This window comes from Corvus cornix, chromosome 15 (assembly GCF_000738735.6).
Source record: "Corvus cornix cornix isolate S_Up_H32 chromosome 15, ASM73873v5, whole genome shotgun sequence".
NCBI lineage: Eukaryota > Metazoa > Chordata > Aves > Passeriformes > Corvidae > Corvus > Corvus cornix.
Window position 1 is genome coordinate 5572139 of NC_046345.1, and position 17162 is coordinate 5589300.

Here is a 17162-nt window from a genome sequence, read left to right on the forward strand (position 1 = left end):
TACTGAAACATACCTAAAATCTAAAATTTCCACATGTTAACCACATCTAAGTTTGCATAGTGCACCACAGTGATGTCCCTTCCAGCTCCCTTTCTAAGCATGCAATAGTTTTGTGGCCTTTGCTCCACTGTACCATAGTCATAGGTGGGTATTTTGTGTCTTACTGTAAGAGCCCAGAGTGTATGGTCCTGTGATCCCTTCTTGACCCTTTGCCACTGAAGAAATCTTCCATGATTTGATACGCTAACATTGCTCACTGTGTCATGCTCAGGATACCACTACCTGGTCTTCCCCTATAACAAAGTATATTTAAGAAAAGATCTGGCCATTTGTAGACTATGGTACTATTTCTTGTCAGTGAGTTAGGGCTGGGCTTTGTTTCCAAACATTGTGTTTCATAGCCAACAAGGGATCTTGGATCAGTTTGTCTCAATCCTCCTTGTCACTGGGTTATACTTTTAGGCTGCGTAACATCATGTATGTATTAATGAGTTCCATGACTTGGCTGTACATACTTCTGACGGGAAAATGTGTAATTGGCTGACATCCAGTACTTCTGCGAGACTGAAACAAAAATCATTACCAACACATTTTCCCCCCATCATTGATGGAGGTTTTGTAGACTTGCACTTACACCCAAGCCAAAGAGCCCAGGTAACTCAGCCTTCCCTAACTGAATTTCAGGAGACTGGAATCAGGGGGCCGATTAGCCAGTCCTGCCCTAGACACAAACGAGGATCTCGCTGGCTGCCGGCTGCAAATAGTTGGCACATCCGTCCCTCGGCGCAGCGGTGCCTCTCCAGAGGATAGGTGCCCGTGGTACGTGTGTTGACAGAGCACTGCTCCGCCCGCCGGGGCACGTCCACCCGGTCTGTGCCACCGGCGGGGCTGCACCGCGCAGCCACCGCACTCGGGATCCGTCCCTAACCCACCCGAGCAAGGCCGGCGGCCCCGAGCCGCGGTAGTGCCGGGAAGCGGCCCGGCCGACCCGCTACAGACCCCGGCCCGCAGCCCGCGGCTGGGCAACGCGGGAGCCCCGGCACCGGCGGGCAGCAGCCTGGCGGACGCGGGCCCGGGCGCTTGCCACAGGTCGCCGGGGCTGCCCTTCGCCTCCCGGCCCTGCAGGCCCGGCCGCGTGGAAGCTGATCCCGGCAGGGCCTTCCCGAGTGCCGCTCGCTCTCAGACCCATGCGGGGCCGGGTGGGTCCGGGCCGGACCGCCGGCAGCCACGGGAACCGCTCGGCTCGGCCGGGCCCGGCGGGGCTGCGGGTGGTGTGTGCACGGCGGGAGGGACTGAGCGGGTCAGCGCGGCGCGGAGGGCGGGGATAACCCCGTGGTGGCCGTCACGTGGAGCAGATGAAAGGGAAGCGGCTTGGCAGGGCGGAGAGGAGCCGGGGCGAGGGAAGGGGAGCGCGGCAGCGAGGAGCGGGGCGCAGCGCGGCGGGAGGGCCGCTGCCATGGGACGCTGACCGGCCCGGGACCCCGGCCCCGGAGCTGGAGCCGCTCGGGAGAGATGCGCGGCGGCGGGGCGCCGCTTCCTCCCGCCGCGCGATGAGGGGCTGCGGGGCCGGCGCGGGGCTGCCCGTGCCGCCGCTGCCGCCGCTGCCGCCGCCTCTGTTGCTGCTCGGGTGCTGCTGGCCGCGGCGCCGGGCGCGGCGCTGGGCAAGGAGACGGCGTTTGTGGAGGTGGTGCTCTTCGAGTCCAGCCCCAGCGGCGACTACACCACCTACACCACGGGGCTGCAGGGCCGCTTCTCCCGCGCGGGGGCCACGCTGAGCGCCGAAGGCGAGATCGTGCAGGTGAGCGCGGCCGGGGGGCGCCGCCTGCCCCAAGATGGCTCCGCGGGCCCGGCACCTGCGGCACAAAGCGGGGCCGGGCCCCGCCGCCCCACGTGCGCCGCGCGGCCCGGGGACGCGGTGACAGATGCGCGCCCGCGCACAAAGGCCCAGCGCCGGCCTCACCTCGCCGGGCCGCCTCGTTTTGACAGCCGGGCGCGCGGCGCGGTCTCTGCGCGGCGGCAGCGGGCGGAGCCGAGGGCCGCCTCACACGCGCGGCGGGCTCCGCTCCGCTCCGCTCTGCTCGCCCCTCCGCTGGGCGCGGGGCGGGCGGGCGGAGGCGGGGCCCGCCGGGCGGCCCCTGCCGGTCCCGGAGCTGCCGGCGGTGCGCGGCCGGAGCTGTGCGGGGCTGCTCCGCTTTGGGGGCGGCCGGGCCCGCACTGAAAGTGCCGCGGCAGCAGTGGGTGCTGCGCCCTCGGGCTGTGCCGGTCGCTGCCCGCTCCGCGCCCGGCGGCGCACGGAGCTGCGCGGAGCTGGACCCGATAGTGCTGCGCTTGGGGCTCCCCCGGAGCCGGGCTTCCACCGCGTCACATTTCGTACAGAGCTATGCTTGACTTTCTCACCAGAGTAATGGTTCTTGTCTTTGACCGAACGCTACTATCCTTTACTCTTATTGGAACTCTTGAAGTGCTCATCTAATTCCTTTGTAGTCGCTTGTAATTGCCGTCTTTATTTTTTTCCCCCCTTTGGCTAAGTAGAGAAAAATTACTTGAATGATGTTCTAGTAAGTTTGACTGTTAAGCAAGTGCCAATAGCAATCTTTATTTCTCTTTAACAGCTGTGGGGTTTGTTTGCGTTCCATATATGTACACATACACACACACACAAATATACATATAAAATTTAAAAGAAACTAAGCAAGTAAGTTCTAAAAACAACTGTTAAAGCTCTACAAACACAAATACATTACTATCAAAATAGCTTTTTTTTTTTTTACAGTAGAGAATACTGATTATGAATGCTTAATATTTCACAACAGTTTCAGCTGGGAGGATTTCTTATAAAAGTTCTTTTGAAGGTAGAAGAGTTGTGAGGACAAATTGCTGATGTAAGGTAATTTTTCAGAGAAAAGAGGGATGGACCAATGAAGTTATAATTATGACATTTAGAAGAGGTGGTGCTAGTAGGGGCTGGAACAGACATGGACATCTTTTAACCTTCTAGTGCTTTTTCGTTTTAAGACTTAATAGTGTCTTTGGGGCCAGCAGGAGACTTTAAAGGTTCCTTTTGTGTCAGGTGTTAGTATTAAAAACAGAATATAGGCCATTTACTGAGGTCATACTTTCTTGGTGACTGTAAGTAAAAGCGGAGAAAAAATAAACTGTTCTGTTAAGACTCAGATTTGCACAACTTGAAACAAGTTGTATTAAACAGACTTTTTCAGGCCTTATTGTTTGTAACATCACCTGTCTGCTTCCTCTTTGTGCCTGAACAGACAGCACCCCAGATAGCAAAGACTACAGTGAGAACCACATGATGTGGCAAATCTGTTACAGTCATTTGTCACTCAAAAATTGATTTGCTTATTCATCTGGATGCATGCTAGATAACATACATCATGGACAGGTTTGGGGTTTTTTTTTTTTTTTGTTTCATGAGCTGTGTGCTGCTCTTTTTTTCAAAGGAGAGAACCTGGCAGATACTGTTCCAGAGCATCTAGACTGAATGCTATCAGTTGTGTTTTCACTGTCAAGGTTTTAGATTGCATATAACATCCCTTGTCAGTGCCCTGCTTCCTCTATCTCATCCTGAAAGTGAGTTTATCAGAGCCAAAATTGATAAAGATTTTCACAGCATTGTCTTGCCTCCCTTTTTTCAGCTAGGCTGTGTTTTTGTAGAACATTATGAATCTGCTGTTCTGGATCATTGTTTAAAGTTCACTGTGAGGCTTAGAAAAGTCTCATGAAGCTGTTGCCACTCAGAACCTGTTCAGCAGCAGCTAGTTGTACATCAGTCACAGTACATCTTGGCCCCAGCCCCTTTGTCAGTGCACACAGCTCTTTCAAGAATAAGATGCATTTTTCTTTAAAATGAAATATTAGAAATTCTTGAAAATCAGGCACACATTAAAGAATGGATCAAAGGAATTGTGGTTTTGGGACTACACAAAGACTTACTTTTGTTTATGTTAATAGCATCAATTACTCATTGGTCTTGAAAGTCTGAACAAAAAAACCCCAACCTTAAGAAACAATGCACTTTCAGCTTTTGATAGGTCATACATCCACTCCTAAACTGGTTATTGGTCAGATTCCTATCCACTAGTGGTGTGCTATTATATTGTTTCTCATGTTATTGTGAATGAATCTTATTAGGGTCAAGTGTCTACCCAGAATAACTCTTCAGAGAGATGAAATGTTCATATGTCTTCTTTCATGTGGCCACAGTTTGTATTCAGCAAACTCATCCTTATGTTGCTGTGTCAGCTGGTCCTTAAACTGCTCGAAAGTCTAACCATTTTGGTGGTATCTGGCATACTGGAATATTCCATGTTTCTTGGGGCAGTATACTGGCCATTGATATGGTCTAGAGATTGGAAGTTGCAGATGTTTGGTTTGAGAGTGACTGTGAAAACCAGACTTTGTTGAAACCTCTAAAATGATATATTGCTTTAAAACAAATTATGACTGGAGAACTCCTCATGGTTGAAGCTTCTCGTACCACTCAGGGCAAAAGTTCAGATGTAGTCTTGTCTCAAACTCAGTCTTACATGGCCACAGACTGACAGTGCTCGGACAGTAAAAATCCCTGATTAGACTAGCAGTGGCTTTATTGCTCAGAGTGAGATTATGTGTCTCAATTCTACTTGAAACTGGCAAGATCCTGTCCCTGTTGTGTTCAGCTTGATAGCTAAGGTGTGGAGCATCTAATGTCGTGTTTCTTATAAATTTGTGGTTGTAATGGAACTGCTCAGGTGAGGTGCTTGGGAAAGAGGATCGAATTTAATGCTTGCCTTAGATTGCATTAAAAACAGTGATGTATCAAAAAAATTTTATATGATACACATTCATCATTGTCAGTTTTCTCTCAGTCTTTCATTTTTTCGTACTCCTTCCTTAAATGTACTGCTGAATACAGTAATGTGGGTGTATATATATACAATTTTGGAGAGAAGCAGCGTGGAGGAGAGATTTGAGAATATTATGCATGGTTTTTCTTGTGCAACATAAGTTTGTGTTTTGGTTGGTTTGTTTCTGCTTGAAAGCCTCAGCAGGGAAATGATGAACTTTATGTAGCCATTGAACTGGAGCAGTTTGTAGATGATGTAATAATCTCCACTTGCATGTATTTTTTGTGCTTAAAAGGTAACAGTCTGGGGAGAACAAGCATAACTCAGTGCTTTAAACTCCAGGAAGAAAACAGAAGTGGGACACTTCCCAACTTCTTGCATGACACTTCCTAGTAGCAAATTATTGCCCATCCTTCTCTTGTAGAAGGTGGGGAGGCTTCACACTGGAGTGCAAGACAGTGTCTTGTGTGTTCCTTCTTTCTGTCTCCTTCCCACCCCTTATTTACTTCAACGGCTTGGAATCTTTCCTCTGTTTTCTCAAAATGCAAAAGTTAACTAAAGGTTGCAAACTGCACTCTGAAGCATTGGCAGACTTTTTAATGGTGTTGAAAGGAGTGACTCGAAATAACTGTGCAGATACATAGATGTCTAGCCATGATCAGAGGAGGCGAGTCAAGAGAATGTTTGCGTCCTTTGAGAGTGGAAAACAAAAATATGTATTTTTGGGGTTTTTTTTGGTTGTTGTTTTGTGATCATGCAGGTTAAGTTTCTTCTTGCTGAGTGCCTGAAGGCCATTCAAAATGAGGAAGTGGAATTATTTGTGGCTTTGAGTCACTGTCTTATTGAATGTTTTCTTTGCTAGTTATCCTCTTAAAATATGAAGACGCCTGGGATTGGGTTTGCGTTAGTTTCCGTACCTTAACTGTAAATCTGTGGCGTGCAGTAATGATCCTGAGGACATCAGGCACAATACATTTATCTGGGCTTCAGGTTTGCTTTGTCCTCGTGTCCTTAAAGGAAGCATAATTTGCTTTCAAAATAAGAGATGACTTAGTCAAAGACTTGCATAGTTGTTGTACCTGGACAGCCTTTGTAGAGTGTAAGGCACAGGCAGCTTTGCTCGCAGCAGAGGTCTTGTCTTGTGCTTGATCTCAGGACAGATTAGTCGAGCTGTTTCATAGTTTTATCCCTCCCTCTGTCCTTTTTTAAAAAAAAGTTTCAATCATGCTTTATCCTGTTGTGTCCTGTGATGTGTGGGGAGGTACCCGGGGGGAGTTGAAAACAGCCCATTAAAGTGTTTTGTTTAAGCCTTTATCCTCTTGCACTGTTTCTTGTTGACACTGAATGCTGTCCTCACACCCTGAGCTCCAGCCCAGTCACATCATTGCTGGCTTATTTCACAAGGAGTTGCCTGTTCTTACTGGCTTCTAGCTGCAAGGTTGTAAATAAGGATGCTTGTTTTTTATTAATTCTTCAACATGGCAATATCCAAGATGTCTCTTAGAATGGTGGTGAAAAGACATGGGAGGGGGCTAATCCAAAGATGAGGTACAAAATTCAGTGATGAGTTACTGGTTCTGGAGGAAGCTCGAGTGTCTGTGGTATTTGCACAGAGCTGCAGCAATACCAGAATCCTTCTACCAGAACCTTGTTGCAAGACTAAGGCAGTCCCTTGAGGAACAGGTGGGAGGCACAGTGTAAGAAAATGAGGTAAAAGGTATTAAAATATGGAGAAGGTACAGTGGAAAGAGCAAAAAATGCTAATGTGACCCATTTAGAGGAAGAAGACTAAAGTAGGTTAAGTAAGTAAATAAAAGCAGAAAGCTCACAACACTGGCTCAATATGCAGACCAACCAGTGCAATTTCTGTACTTCCAAGTAAAGGTGGGGAATCAGGTGGGTAAAATAGTTTGTGGGAGTTCAGGTAACTTTTCTGCATATGTCCATATGTTTAGTTAGACTTCCTCACAGACGCTGAAGGTCCGTACTGTTGAAAACCTTGCCTTTGGTGGCAAGATGCTGACAACTTCCTTTTCCATGTGCTCCTCTTGCTTGTTTGGGGGGTGGAAGTAGGAAAAAATCCCAGAGAGGAGTGGTGCTTAAAAATTGTTAAACACGGATCCATTTGGAGAATTTTTTTCATTTATATATATTTATTTATGTTTAGACTGGATCTATGTGACTACAGTGGTTTATATATAATTACAGCCTACTTCACAGTGTTACCAGCAGTTGTGGCCAGCCATGCCCCAAGGGTGGAACTGGCATACACTCCCCCTGAGCACCTCGCTGGTCCTCTTACTGGACAGGGCAGCTTTTTCTTCAGTGCTTTGCCTAGTGCAGGGCTTCTGAAATGGCACCAGGGTGAAGTGTGTAGAGGACATAATTCAGTGTGACAAACGTTAAAGGGGAAGAACCTCGGGCAGCTCTGCTGCAAGCAGATCTTATAGGAAAGTCTTGAGTAGTTGTATAAAACCATTGATTAGCATACATAGTAATTTTCTTCCAGTTTATACCGTCTTGTGGTGGAGTGTGTATTTAAAAAGGCTCCCTTTTTTTATTACAGTCTTCTAGTTCTTGTTTTGGAATTGCAAAGTGAGGCCCTTCTGAACCAAAATAACTTTCAGAAACAGTTTTTCAAAGTATGAATGCTTTCAGGAGGCCAGCATTGGATTGGTTAAGGAAAGATAAGGTCTGGATGCAGTAATCTGCTCTATGTTCTACCCAGTTATGTAAGTGGTACATGTATTTGCATTAATACACTTACTACATTGGAAGTGCTCAATTTAGGAAGTATTAACTGGTACATGCTATCTCTTGTTTTGGGCATCTGCCCTTCAGTGTTCAAATATGTTCAAACCGGAGTGTGTGCCTACACATGAAAACAGAATGAATGCACGTTGAGTGCTTAGCCTTATTCCTCGTTTCCTGGCTTAAAAGGAGGGCCCTTCACACTCACAGAGATCAGCAAAGGAAAAATAGATGGTTTTTAAACAAAGACGTGGTTTGAAGCTGTTAAAACAGCAACAGAAGATGCATGTTAAGGAAAAAAGTAATTCTGTTTTCCACAGTTTTCTCGACTGCTTGGCACAAACCACAGGTGACCAGGGAGGTGTGATCTTGCGGATACCCAGTAGAGACTCCCAAAAATTGCACTTCACTGCACTCATCCCATTGGTGAAGCTGTGCTTACAGTAGGTTTGAGTAGTAGTGCTCAGGAAAACAGGCCTCTGGTGACTTAGGGTGTCCTCTTCACAGTGGCAGACTGCTTTCATTCATTTTTTTGAATTTCCTTTTCATGCTGCTTAGAGACTTTCGTTGTTGCACTTGGCTTTAAGATGAAGAGCCAGTTTACAAAGGTTGATTAGGTGCCTGTTATGTTCCAGACACAAGTACAACCCTAAATATGCAGCTTAATATATGCAGACTCTCTAGGCTTCCCAGACACATGTTACTCTGTGCATTAATGTGAGGATTTTAGTTGTTTTCTAAAGCTGATGGCCAGCTTAAGCTTTCTGTTGGTTTCCTTGAGCTTAAGCTGCTTCATTATTTTGCATAATTTTCAGTAGTAAAGCAAACGGAAGAATCAGTGAGGAGGTGACTGGCCTGAGAAGAACTAAGGGGCATATTTTAGAGTCTGCAGTCATGGTTTGAGTACAACTGTTCAATTAGCTGTACAGGCATGCATGTTGCAAGTATGTGCCTCCTACTGTGAATTTATTGCATGTGCTTGGTAAGCAACTTTCAAATACTTCTGATTGTAGTGTTTGAAAAATTGCTTTTAATTCAGAAAAGAGCCTACTTTGTGCCAAGATCTGTTTTCCTACTTTGAGGCTTTTGATGCTTGCCTGCTTTAAAAAAATGCAGACAATAAAAAGTGTTTTAAGTGTGGCTGCGAAAAATCCTTCTCTACTTCTCGGTTTATCCATTCTGCTCTGCCTCTCCTCCCCCAAGCAGAAGAGGCTCAAACCAAACTTGCTGTTGAGTTCACCTTTGGAACTGCAGGTTTTGAGCTTTTAAACTGTCCACTTTGATGACACATTAAGAAATGTACATGTGAAAGACTGAGTTGGAAATGCAGAGGGTATTCTGTTTGGTTTTTTAACAGTGATGGGTCAGTTTCACAGTTCTGTAGTTTATGGACAAGAACCTCTTTTAAAGGCTGTGGAGTTCTTTAAATTTTATTTTCTTTTACTCACAGATACTGCCCTTGAAGATTTATAGACTTCTTATTTGGGCCTGGCTAAATGGTGGCCCTCGCAATTGATTGAGCCTTGATTGGTTTTATGCTAATAACAACAGCAACAATAATAATACTTGTATCTCATAGATAAAGCATCAATATTATATATGCAGCATGTCAGTTGTGTGCACTAGTGCTTTCTGTCCCTGTTGCATGAGGTTTTACCTATCCTTGCTAGCTTTGGTGGTAAGGATGGAGGTTAGGATATGCAATGTAGCAGTTGCTGTCCTTTTCTTAGGTGCACTGGGTTTTCTCCTTTTTTCCTAAAGGGTGTGTGTGATATAACAGGGAAAGGTATTGGTTATCATTGCAGTATTGTATTTTAATAGAGTCCAGCATACTTTGTCATACCCAATTGGTATTTATTTAGAAGCCTTTTAGAGCAGATGTTGTCTTGTCTGCTGTGAGGATGAAGAGTAGATGAACACTTTAGGTCTGGCTGCCAAGCTGGCAGATATCCTGGATGATGTGTAGCAGGGCTGGGAGCAAGAAATGTACTCTTGAAACAGTGCCAAGAGATGCTGCTGAGTTCAGTATTTAAGAGGAGCCAAAATCTGGAGACCTCTTTTTGCTCAGAGACAAGGTATCCCCAGTCTGGTAGCCAGCAGTGTTTTGCCTCCTTAAAAGATACTATCTGTAAGATACTATAGTATCCCAAAACTGTATCTGAAGAAAAGACTATGTGGACTAATTAATGCAAAAGAAGTTCCAAGGTAGGATCATATTTTGGTTTTCCACTGTTTTATTTGAGAAAGCTACTCTGTCAGAGTTCCCCCTGCCCCCATTCATAACTGTCAGGGATAATCTTTTTGGGTTTGGATACTGGGAACTGACAGTTTTTTCTACAGTGAAGTAACGGTTGTAGTTGCAAATTGGGATAAGTTTCTCACACCAGAGTTAAATCTCCTCAAATAACAAAAGTCAAATGAAGTGGTCTGCTCTCCTGTTGTCTACCACCCTTGGTTATCTTCAGGCAGCTGTGAGAAGGTGATTTGAAATCTTTCTGGACAGCTTTAGTATTAAACATAGATCCCTGATGTGGAATAGTCAGCCAAAATGTATGCACACATCTATGTGTGAGGTATGCAGTATGAACAGAATCTCTCTTTCCGAAGTCTGTGTTAAGTGATTGTTTCAGGGGCTTGGATAGGAACGTTCCTGGAGTCCAGAGACATCCCAGCCTTGGAAGTTGTATGGAAAGAAGCTACTGTCCTTTTCAGTGAAAGGGCTGAAGTGTCCTGAAAGAGTTAAGCTCTACTTAGCTCACTCGTAAGGTATTTAATACCCTTATTAAACTCAACTGCTGGTTCTCTTTTTTTTCCTCTTCTTATGTTGAATAAAATTTCTTGAAGAGCTGAGCCTCTGCGTCTCAGATCAGAGGCTCACATGTTGAAGCTGGCAGTGCTAGAGGCTAGTTCCTATCTGTGTGACAGCATTTTTAATTTAACAGGACCGGCTTTGATGTTCTTGAATATTTATAGGCAGCTTCAGATCACTCTAGTGTGTATTCTTTTTAACTGGAGCAGAAGTTCTTCTTCACACAACAATTTCTTTCCCTCTGTTTACTCTTCGGTCTCTTTTGGATTTGTAGCCATCAGAGTGGTTTTATGTTACAGAAATACTGCTTAAATACTTACAGGAGGAGCCACTTGATTTCCTTTCTAGCTCCTGCAGCTTGGGGGTAGTCCAGTAACTGGATCTTAGCTCTTTGTTTGAGCCTTGCTACAGACACATAGTAAAAAAGATAGATGCAGTAAAACAGAATTTGAGCAAAACCCAGTTACGGTGAATCCTTCTCCAGTATCTCTGTAAACTCAGGTGGTCTGCAGTGGGTCCTCAAGCGCCCTCAGGAATCACAGAAGTGTTTGTCATAGACCGTAAGGAAGGAGCAGGTTGTGGTTTGAAGAGGAACTGAAAACTTAGGATTTGGCTGCAGTAGGAGCTGATCAGAAATTATGGAAAAAAGTTTTAGAAGGAAATTGCCACTTGGATTGTTGAACTTGAGTGGAACTTTGACCAGACTTGGGCAGGAGTCTTAAAAAACATACCTGATGGGTGAACTATCAGTCAAGTTTTAGCCCATCTCAGGCTTCTTTGCCTCAGAGACTTCCCTGCTCCACTGGCCCCCAGGCAGTGGGCTGCTCAGGGCTGGCACTGTACTTTTAGAAACAGAGGTGTGGGGGTTTTGGCACTTAAAATGCCACTGGCTTTGGTGTCTTAGGCCTCATTGTGATTTGAACCTTTACCTTGATTTTGCCACAGGAAGCAGCATGTACATCATAAGGAAGTGTTCCCTCAGCTTTTGCTGTGGGCTTCTCTTTTCCTCCTTCTTCTGCCTTGTTTCCCTTCTGCTTTATCCTCTCAGCCCTGTGTTGTGGATGTCCTGTGGAACATTTATTATTATTATATTATTATTACTGATGTCCTGACCCACAGAAACTGCTGTGGCCAGCTGGGACAGCAAAGCAATGGCATTTTTTCCTGGAACTTCTCTGTGTGGGTGCTGGTAGTTCAGGCAGATTCCTGTATCCTGCTCTGCTGCACTTGCTGTTTCCTATGAAGTTCTGTACACTTTGTGTTGCAGGATGATCTCCTAACTAAACTTGGAACACCGTTATTGAAGTAGCAGATTTTTCTTGTATTATTTCGAAGGGTTTCACTTTGTAAAAAACTTTGGGTGATGATAATTTGTTTTAATGCACAGCCTACAGAGGAAAAAGTTTGTGGGTTTAGACATTTCTGCTGTAGATGCACTTCTCTGTTGGTACAGCCTTTTGTAGTTCAGCAAGTGAAATCAATATCACTGCCTAGGTAGATAAATAGCACTGGAAATCAGCCATAGGAGAAAGTGTTTGCTTGTCTATTTGACATAAGTGGTTTGCTCAAAGAGTGAGGCTTCTCTTACGCTAGAAATTCAGCAGGGAAATAGAGACCTGTAACTTACTAATGTAGCAGTGAAGACTTTCTAAAATACACCAATAAACAGAACTTTATAGTGTACCAAACTAGAGAAAGAACTTGATACTGCTTTTTGCAGAAGGGGAAAAAATCTGCCTGTGGCATCTAAACATCGCATTTTCACAGTTAATTTTAGGGGAAGACCTATTTAGAAAGTGAAGCAGCTGTGTGGTATCTTCAGGAGTTGTGTGTTCATGTACCTCCTGTTAATGCTGATGGGACATCATTGCCTGAACTCTATGGCTGCTGGAGTGCCATTTCGGTGCTTGTGTCTAGGGATGGGTGGATGTAATGGTGACTTCATTTTTCTTTAGTTCCTTCCTCCAAACTGTTGTTAACAAAGGTAGTTTTCCTTCTCCCTACATACCCTGAAATATCCTTGTGAGACAGGAAAATTTATCAAGTGTGGAAATACTCAGTGCTTCTGTCTCTGGGAAGGATTTCTCCAACAATCACAAGTTGTGCTAGGGGAGGTTTAGATTAGATACTAAGAAAAAAATTTTCACACAGAGCACTGGAAGAGACTGCCCAGTGAAAATGATGGCATCACTGTCTCTGGAAGTGGATGGGGCCTTCAAGGACATGGTTTAGTGATGAACATGGTGGTTTGGGTCAGCAATTGGACTTGATCTTAATAATAATTCTGTGATTCCCTCTATCATTGTGCTGTTGTCTTAGTAGGAGCTAATAGACAGTAGCATATATCTAGTTAAATGTTATTGCAGTGAGAATCTTTGCGAATCAAATTATTTTGCCATCTTTAACTTGCACTTGGTGTCTTGGAAGTCAAATTGGTGAAGCTGGGAAAATATTTGCTTCCTATTGTGTAAGCACTAAAACTTGCTGGGTGGTAAGGATATTGCTAGTGAATAACCTCATAGATAAAGATACTTGTCAGGCTAGGTAGCACTGCTTGGGAAGCCGAATTGTACATATATTTTTTTAGCGGTTGTACTATCGAAGTACTGCTGAATGTTGAAATCTTGTCATAAACATATTCCACATAAAATGGGCTATGCAGTCTTCAGAACAGAATACACAAACTGGTGCAATCTGTTCTTAAGACAGCAGAATTCTGACCTAGGTTAGGACTAGTTCAGGTAGGAATGACTGAGAAAAGTAATAGGAATCCTGAGTATCTGTCAAGGGAAAGTTGTGGGGCAGGGAACTTGACTTTTTTATAGCATTCCTGCCAGAAAAAATGCCTGGAACAACAAACAAAAGAGATGCTAAGAAGAACAAGAGAGAAGTTGAACAAGCCTTAAAAGAAAGCCATCCTAAAGCAGTTGCTGGGGTAGAGCAAACTGTAAACACTGCCCAGCTGGGGAATATCCTCTAACACTTTCTCTGCCTTCAGAGGCGTGGTGGTTATGGCTACTCTACTTTAAGGAATGGTTCATGAACTGTGTGATAGAGGAATTTAATCTTTGTATCAGTATGATAATGCGGCATATCCGTGCCCAACTGCAGGGCTCAGTTTCTCAGCACAGAATAGCATTTCTTAGTCTGAAAGAGAATCTCTAAGTGAATTCACAGATTTCTGCTGTTCGTGTTTTAAGGTATTAACATTACAAACTGCCTCTGGAAGGAGGAGTTGGTTTTATTTACCTTTTCAAGCTGAGACAGCTGCTAGAAGAATACAAATTTTTAAAAAAAATATTTAGAAATAAGGAAACTTACATTTACATTAAAAATACATTTATTTTTTTAGAGTAATTGCAGGCATTTTCAGTGCTTCTCCTTCAGCTTACTTCTTAAGGATACAGAGTACCTTTATAAGTGTGCAGTAATTTTTAAAGCAATTAAGAATGTGCTGTTCAACTGGGACTTTAGGGGTACCTGTGTTTTTTGTTTTGGTTTGGGTTTTTTACTGTCCATTTAGAAACCTGTCAGTGAATGTCCTTGCAGATGCTGAGGGATGACTGCTAACAGTGAATGAAGCAAATTACTGGAAGCATGAACAAAATGGGTTAGAACAAAACATACGCTCTGCTTTGCAACAGGTGAGCATATGCTGCCTAACTGAAATGCTAGAAAAGATTGCTTTGAAGTCATGCATGTTTTAGGAAAATACTTCTGTCTTCTGATGTTGGCCTGTTCCTGCCTCTCGTTAGCTGGTGGGGAATTGATCTCTAGTGTTAAGACTCTAGGATCATATTTCTAGTACTGAGGCAGGTACTAGATTATTCAGTGGGTGAATAAACTTCATTCATGGTGTTTAAAATTTGGCAGCTAATCCTGGCAGAGCAGCAGCTCTCCCCTGCTGTCCTACAGGTTGCTTTTCCAAACCCACGTTGTTGCTCTCTGGGGTGGATGGAGAGGAGGTGGGGAGCAGCTTTCTGAAAGGGCTCTGTTGCTGGTTAGAGCCTGAGATGTGTTGTTTCTGGGGCTGGCAGCATGGTTACAGGAGCCCTGCTGGACAAGTAGTTACTGATCTTCAATCTGGATGGGTGAACAAAGGAGAAAAAAAATTAGGTTTGACCTCTGATTTCTTTCCTGATTGCCTTTTTCTTTCCTTTGAATTCTCACTTTCTGATTCCTTCTAGTTCCTGTGTGAATTCTTATGGCACTGCCAGGGACACACACAACTGTTTCTGAACTTCAAGGTGGAAATGATCTGCAAGAAAATTAATAAAAGTTCACGATCCTAACGTTTCAACCCCACACTTCTATAATAATTAAGACAGGAAAAAATTATAATAACCTCTAACTAATTCAGAATTAATCTTTATGTAGCTGAATTTCTCGTCTCATTTATCTTTGAGGGTAGAGAAGGAAGATTTGGTTTGTTTTGAAATGTGATTGTTGTAGTCCTGCAGTTGGAGGTATTTGATAAAAGCTCTTTGCCTTTGTTATATCTAGCCACAAATGTGCAGTAAAAGAAAATTAAATTAACAAAGAGAGAATTTCTTACATGTGATGCTCCTTAAATATTACTTTTAGTATGCCTTATCTCTGGTCGTGGACCAGGTCTCCAAGGTCACCGAAGGGAAATGCCAAGGTAGTGTAGAATCTTGGAATGCCCAGCCCTGCAGGGTCTGTTAAAATAATCACTAGTGCCTGAGTCATGGTTATCCTTCAGGACAATTTTATAGGTGGCACTATTTCTGTCATGTTCTGATATTTCATGATGAAATTATTTACAGATGGTTTGCAGGCCGAGAAACTAGGGTTGGTATTTTTTATCTCAAGAGACCTTACCTTTCTTGAATAAAGCTAATTAGTAGTGCTTTGGAAATCAGTTCTTTACCCTTCTTAGGGTCAAAATTAGGGATTCAACAGAGAGAATTAAAGTGCAAATAAGCAGAGCCAAAAGTTGGCTATTCAGACACGTCTCAAAGTTCCAGCAGGATTTACTCTTTTTTTGCTCTAATATTGACCAAAAGATGGGTCATGCATAAATAGTTGCATCAGTGTGCTAGTCTGTTAGGTTAATATACTACTTTTGTAGTCCATATAACAGCAAATTTGTCATCAGCTTTATTTTATAGTACATTTTGTGATAAGAAGTGTTTGCCAACCACCTTTCCCCAGCCTGCCTGCCCAAAGTTTCTGAAACTGTAGTGTGAGATTTTAAGCTGCTGGCTGCATTGATTGAAGATGTTTCTAGACTGAAAATGAGAAAGGCAGAGCTTCATTTTCCCTCAAATATTAGAACAATCATTTAACTTTCAAAATATGATTTAATGGCTTTTTTGGGCCTGACACATCCCCTTGCATCAATCACTTGTGCAAAAATGTTAATATAAAGTTAATACTGCTTCCAGGTAATGGTGATCTGTTATCAAATATTTTGGATTCTGTCCAGTCTGCCAGTTCAGCACTAGTAAGGACTGGGCATGACAATTGATCTTGAGCACTGTATTGGACATTCAGCCAATGTTCAAGCACTGCTGCATGACATCCAAATTCCCTGTGACACACTTTCCCTTGTAGCTGTCAATTGCAGCCCCAAAGTTCTGCAAACAGACACAGCTGTGTTTTCATGGTACAGCTCAACTGAGTTCTCTGGTTTATCTGTATGGGAAACCTGCTGTTGTGATTTGCCCAAGCTGTTTCCATAGTATTTGGAAAAAAGAATGAAATTTTGGGTCTCCTGTCTATAGTGTTTGTGCTGACTCTTCAGGCTCTGCTGGTGAGTGAGTGGTGCAGCTGTTGCAAAGATTAGCCAGTAGTAGTGAAGTAATGCAGCACCTAGAACATGGAATATTTTGAGTGGGAATTCAAAAACCTGAATAATGTAGAACTGGCTGTTATTTCTGTATATTGTGGTGTGAGTTGCTTACCCACGTTCTGTAGAGACGTTCAGTGAAGGAGCTATTCAGGCAGCCATATGAATCATATATATTAGGGATGCTTTTTAGCCAGTTTCAGGTTTGCACAGAATTGTTTGACAGGTAACTTTTCAACTTGCATTCAAATAAGAAGTTCTTATAGGTGGTAACCTCTCTAATTTTTTAGCCCTCACTCTGTTTGTCTGTCCATCTTGTGTACTGAGAGAGATCTTGCAGAAAACTGTCATCATGAAATTAACAACTTTGTCACATTAAATGCTCACAGAGAGTCATAATTTTACAGGTTCTCTTCACTTCTGACTATTCTTAACTTAGAAACCACTGTTTTGATACCATAGAGAGGTCGGAAGAGGCAGCTCATGGGCTGCATGTTAAAGATTCCTAAGAGTTTCAGGAGAAGAACTCAAGACTGTTCCTCCATTCAGCAAAATCAAGTGAGGCAAAAGCACTTGGCTGTACTTCATTGCCTTGCACATCCAAAGTATGTGTGTTTAACACACACACCCCCCCACCAGTTTTACCGCTTGTGTTTTCCACATGCGCACCCCTGACTTTCGTAATGGTAGTTCTGTCCTGCTCTCAGAGCTTTGGGACCACCTTGAAATAAGTGAGACTGCTGAAAAGAAGGGAGAAGAAAAGAGAAATTTTAATGCCACCAGGCAGAAGGCAGTGTGGGAATGCAGCTATTTACTGTGTCAAATTCCAAATCCTTGTTACTAAAACTGTCATAATACATTCTGAATAAATAGCATTCAGTCTGGAGAATGATAAGAAATGAAGACTCGTGGTGGTGCTGCTGTGGCAGTGCTGCAGCAGACACTG

General features: G+C 43.8%; 1 protein-coding gene across 3 annotated transcripts in view; it reads left to right on the forward strand.

Annotated features, from left to right (window-relative positions):
• The first annotated feature begins 1583 nt into the window (after positions 1 to 1583).
• The window catches only part of ZNRF3 (zinc and ring finger 3), a 69620-nt gene continuing 54041 nt past the window's right edge, over positions 1584 to 17162 (forward strand). For 2 of the 3 annotated variants that reach the window (XM_039561260.1, XM_039561259.1), the window contains exon 1: positions 1721 to 1798. The gene's annotated coding sequence lies outside the window, so the exon portion shown is untranslated. Of the gene's footprint in view, positions 1799 to 17162 lie in introns of all 3 variants that reach the window. The other variant, XM_039561261.1, reaches the window with a different exon arrangement.